Here is a 6,121-nt window from a genome sequence, read left to right as displayed (position 1 = left end):
TAAAAATAAGTTTTACAATTGGATGTAAATAAAACAAGTGTCCCTGTGCTGAGATAATCTTATAAATGTGCCCCTGCTGTGTGCTGTGTAATGGCTGTGTTAAGGTATCGTCACACTCAGCAACTTTGCAACGAGAACAACAACGATCCGTGACGTTGCAGCGTCCTGGATAGCGATCTCGTTGTGTTATGACACGCAGCAGCGATCTGGATCCCGCTGTGACATCGCTGGTCGGAGCTAGAAGTCCAGAACTTTATTTGGTCATCAGGTCGGCGTGATTCGTCATGTTTGACATCAAAAGCAACGATGCCAGCAATGTTTTACATGGAGCTAACAACCAGCGAGAACGAGAAGTGAGTCGCCGTTACGTCACTGGATCGCTCCTGCATCGTTCTGGAGTTGCTGTGTTTGACGTCCCTACAGCGACCTAAACAGCGACGCTCCAGCGATCTAGTTTAGGTCGGCTTGTTGTCTATATCGCTGCAGCGTCGCTGAGTGTGACGGTACCTTTAGACCGTATCGGGACATGGTCTGATCATACCACAGCTCCCGAGGATACAAAGGAGACCGTGGAACACAGCATGGGATCACAGCTGATTCTCTGAGGTAAAATCTTGTTTAAAAACAGGTAGAGAAATGTTTTACAACAAAGAATCAGCTGTGATCCCCTGCTGTCCTATCTGTATTCTCTCTTTTCTTCCTCTCCTGCCCAGGAGATGTGGTATGATGAGACCATGTCCCTGTACGGTCAGACACGGCCATTACACAGTACACAGCAGGGGAACATTTATAAGATTTTCTCTGTACAGTCACATTTTTTAATCACTTCCTATTGTGGAAATTATATTCATTCTAAGATCTAGTGAATAAATTGAACTTTTGTTTGTGGGGAAAACCCCTATAAGTCTCTATAAGCAGCACAACATCTGGGAATTTCTCTGTTTCATGAGCTGATAGGACAGGTACAAATTTCACCCATTTGTTTTTTTTTTCCCCCCTGTATTAAGGTACCGTTACACTAAACGATTTACCAACGATCACGACCAGCGATACGAACTGGTCGTGATCGTTGGTAAGTCGCTGTGTGGTCGCTGGGGAGCTGTCACACAGACAGCTCTCTCCAGCAACCAACGATCCGGGGAAAGACTTCGGCATCGTTGAAACTGTCTTCAACGATACCGAAGTCCCCGGGTAACCAGAGTAAACATCGGGTTACTAAGTGCAGGGCCGCGCTTAGTAACCCGATATTTACCCTGGTTACCATTGTAAAAGTAAAAAAAAAAAAAAACACTACATACTCACATTCCGATGTCTGTCACGTCCCCCGGCGTCCACAGGGTTAAAACTGCTTTCGGCATGAGCGCTGCCAATGCACGCGCTGCTGCCGAGAAGCTTCCCTGCACTGTGTCAGCGCCGGCAGTAACAGCGGTGAAGTCACCGCTGTGCTCTGCTTTATGGTCGGCACTGACAGTCAGTGCAGGGAAGCTCTCGGCAGTAGCGCGTGCATTAGCAGCGCTCCTGCCGAAAGCAGTTTTAACCCTGTGGACGCCGGGGGACGTGACAGACATCGGAATGTGAGTATGTAGTGCTTTTTTTTTTTTTAACTTTTACAATGGTAACCAGGGTAAACATCGGGTTACTAAGCGCGGCCCTGCACTTAGTAACCCGATGTTTACCCTGGTTACAGGTGAACACATCGCTAAATCGGCGTCACACACGCCGATCTAGCGATGACAGCGGGGTGATCAGCGACCAAAAAAAGGTCCTGATCATTCCCCACAACCAACGATCTCCCAGCAGGGGCCTGATCGTTGGTCGCTGTCACACCTAACGAGATCTTTAGCGAGATCGTTGCTACATCACAAAAAGCGTGACGTTGCAACGATATCCTTAACGATATCGTTATGTGTGAAGGTACCTTTACAGAGCTTAATGGGCCAGACTCCCTCAGGCTAGGTCCATTTTCCAACTGTGCCCCTACCTTTACAGAGCTTAATGGGCCAGACTCCCTCAGGCTAGGTCCATTTTCCAACTGTGCCCCTAATACAAAAAGTGTGTTATAACAATGCAGAGGGCTACTGCAAAGAAACGTACACCGCAAGGTATACATTTCTTTACATTCTGCCCTTATGGTGCCTCGGTATGCATCCTGAGTTTTGCCATCATTGGGTGCATACCTCCTGAGCATATGCTATCAATGCCTTCAAAACTCAGAAAAATCTGTTTTCACGATTTTGCAGGCTGACTGCGTTCTGCTATTTCCCTTCCGAGCCTTGCCATGTGCACAAAATAGTCTTTTATGACAATGTATCACTACACAACAATTTTTTTTTTCTATTTTGGTGGTAAAAATTTAATTTTTTTATTAACAACTGCCGTTCACCATGCAGTAAATATAAGTTTTATTCTTTGTTTCAGTACGATTATAGGGAAACTAGATTTCTATAGTTTATTATTTTTTTGCTACTTTTGCACACAAAACTATTTTGTAGGAAAAAACATCACCATATTCTGGAAACTATGACTTATTTTTCCACAGCCAGAGCTGAATAAAGATGTATAATTATTGGCTAAACGTTTTCCCTAATTTTTACATTCTTTATTGTGTTTTTTTAAGTCACTCTATGGGTCTTAAATATTTTTATAGAATGATAACTGGGCTAATACCCAAGTGATTTGACCAGCTGTCAAGTGAACCTAACAGCCACGGGTGGAATCATGATACACCTGCGGCTGTTAAAATGTTAAATGCCGCTGTCAATCTTTGACAGCGGCATTTCACTTGTGCCTGGCTGAAGAAACAAGACATGCCCATTGGCGCTCCTGTCACATTATCATGGGGAGCTGATTGGTTTTCATGACAGCTGGGGCTCTGTAATGATCTGGAGAATCATCAGACCTGGATTGTTAATCTGCTGAGTCGGGCAGATGCCCGGCAGCTCTGAACTACAAAATAGGCCGCCGATCCTTTAAAACTTCTGATTCGGCCCTGTATGCACGCGCTGATAAGGGCTGCAGCGACCCGGGTCAGTGCGTGAGTGCAGCCCCCATCAGTGTGGGCAAGTAGGAGAGTTCGCGCACACAGGGCCTAGTCAGAAATTTGAAAAGGCCGCTGCAGCGCGCGCACAGGACTGACACTCTGTAGCTGGCCAGTATCCGCGTCCGAGAACACAGTGCTCTCGTCCAGGGGCATCGCTCGCATGAAAGCTCCAGGGCTCTTGCCCTGAATGTTATGCTCACCGCCCCAGATGTCGCTGATTGGCCAGTGCTCCTGTGTGGCACTGAGACTCTGAGGGTATGTGCACACGTTCAGGTTTTTTCGTGTTTTTTCATGATAAAAATGCGATAACTCATTAAAAACGCATACCTTATGCATTCTATCATTTAGAATGCATTCTGCAATTTGTGCACATGATGCGTTTTTTTTCCGCGAAAAAAAACGCATCGTGGTAAAAAGCAGCATGTTCATTAATTTTGGATTTTCTGCGTTTTTCCCGCTATTCTATGCTTTTGGAAAAAACGCAAGAAAAAATGCATCAAAAACATGCGAAAAACACGCATGCGGATTTCTGGCAGAAATGTCAGGTTTTTGTCAGGAAAATTTCTGCCAGAAATCCTGACGTGTGCACGTGGCCTGAGGGAGAGAGCCAGCAGCAATCAAGATGAAAGGTCAGCATACCTGCCTATGTATGCGGCTCCCAGGGAGAGAGAAGCTCCTGCGCTTATCTGCTATCCCAGCAGAGGAGGAGAGACCGGGGGATGTGCTGGGACAGAGCTGCTGTGAGCAGGAGAAACTAAAGAGCTGCACATGGACATCAGCCTCCCCTGCACCACATTGGAGAGTGTGCATGAGGTATCTGGTGTTTGTGTGATGCTGCGTGTGAGTGTACTTGTCCAGCATGCATGTGCTGTGTATATGATGTGTACCTGCTGAGCGTTTCTTATAGAGCATGTGTGTACTAAGTACATGTATGATGTGTGTGATTATATGAGATGTTTGTAATGAAGGTGTGTTGTCCAGCATGTGTGCTGTGTACTAATATAATGTGTGCCTATATTAGGTGTATGTAATAGGCGTGTGTTGCCCAGCATGTGTATATGGCGATGTTCTGGTATACAGACAGACCCCAATTCATCAAAGTGTTTTCAGCCAGAAATCTGCTTAAAACGCTTTGATTAGTTGAAAAATTTTAAGACGCAACAGGATTTGATAAGAAGCATAATGAACCCAGCGCCTCTCACTCCAGCACGTCCTCAAGCACTGAATAAACAGCACCAGTGTTGGAACTTGATGAATCAGGGCCATAGTAGCTGATATCTGGCCTTAACCCCTTTCTGCCATCAGATGGAATAGTACATCTGATGGCAGTACTCCTGCTTTCATGTGGGCTCCGGTGGTGAGCTCGCATCAAAGCCAGGACATGTCAGCTGTTTTGAACAGCTGAAATGTGCCTGCAATAGCCGAAGGTGGAATCGCGATCCACCAGCACCTATTAACTAGTTACATGCCGCTGTCAAACACTGACCGTGGAATTTAACAAGCGCATACGGCCGGAAATGCGTGCACCGCTGACCGGTCATGTGATGGGGGTTCGGCGGTGCGTTGGCATAACAACCAGAGGTCTCCTGCAGACCTCTATAGTTGTTGATGCCGGATTGCTGTGAGCGCCACCCTGTGGTCAGCGCTCATAGCAATGCAGTAATTCAGCTATATAGAGGCGATCTGAGCTTCACCTCTATGTAGCAGAGCCGATCAGTCTATCCTGGCTTATAGGCTCCCGTGGAGGCTATTGAAGCATGGCAAAAGTAAAAAAAAAAAAAAAAGTTAAAAAAAAAATGAAACAAGTTAGCGTTTAAATCACCCCCCTTTTTGCCACATTCAAAATAAAACAAAAATTAAAACAAACATACACATATTTGGTATTGCCGCGTTCAGAATCGCCCGATCTATCAATAAAAGAATTAACCTGATTGCTAACCGGCGTAGCAAGAAAAAAGATTAAAAACGCCAGAATTGTTTTTTTTTGGTTGCCGCGACATTGTATTAAAATGCAATAACGGGCGATCAAAAGAACGTATCTGCACCAAAATGGTATCATTACAAAACATCAGCTTGGCGCGCAAAAAATAAGCCCTCACTTGACCTGAGATCCCGAAAAATGGAGACATTATGGGAATCGGAAAATTGCGCTTTTTTTTTTTTTTTTAAGCAAAGTTTTGGAATTTTTTTTTTTCACTACTTAGATTAAAACGAACCTAGACATGTTTGGTGTCTATGAATTAGTAATGACCTGGAGAATCATAATGGCAGGTCAGTTTTAGCATTTAGTGAACCTATCAAAAAAACAAACAAAAACCAGGTGTGGGATTGCACTTTTTTTGCAATTTCACCGCACTTGGAATTTTTTTCCCGTTTTCTAGTACACAACATGGTAAAACCAATGGTGTCATTCAAAAGTACAACTTGTCCCGCAAAAGGTAAGCCCTCTTATGGCCACATTGACAGAAAAGTAAAAAGTTATGGCTCTGGGAAGGAGGTGAGCGAGAAATGAAAACGCAAAACCAAAAAAAGCTCCAGGGTTAAGGGGTTAAAGAGGTTGTCCACTATTCGGACAACCCCTTCTGAATTCCTAGGTTTCCCCCAAGAACAATATCTTCAGCTATAGTCACCTCCAGTGCTGGTGCCATTCCCACCAGTGTTGGCACTGGATCTCCCGGGTATCATGTGACATTATGTCACGTAATCCCTGCAGACAATCGGCGATGGCTTTGCTCTCCTCTCCTATGGACATAATTGACATCTGGAGGAAGTGAAAGGGTAGCTACAGCTCTCCCTTCCTCTATATGTCTGATTTGTGCTCTGGAGAAGAGAGCACAGCCAGCGCTGATTGTCCTCGGGGATTACGTAACAATATCACGTGATACCCGGAAGATCCAGTGCCAACACTGCTGGAATGGCGCAGTATTGGAGGTGACTATAGGTGATACTATTATTATAGTGGGGGAAACAAGGATTCAGAAGGGGTTACACCTGTAAAGGAAATTTGTCATGTCAAAAATGCTATTAACTTAAAGATATGGGTGTAATTTACAGGTTAATAGCATTGAAAAGGTGACCTGC

The sequence above is a fragment of the Ranitomeya imitator genome, chromosome 1 (genome assembly GCF_032444005.1).
Source record: "Ranitomeya imitator isolate aRanImi1 chromosome 1, aRanImi1.pri, whole genome shotgun sequence".
Taxonomy (NCBI): Eukaryota; Metazoa; Chordata; class Amphibia; order Anura; family Dendrobatidae; genus Ranitomeya; species Ranitomeya imitator.
Note: the sequence above shows the minus strand (reverse complement) of the source record.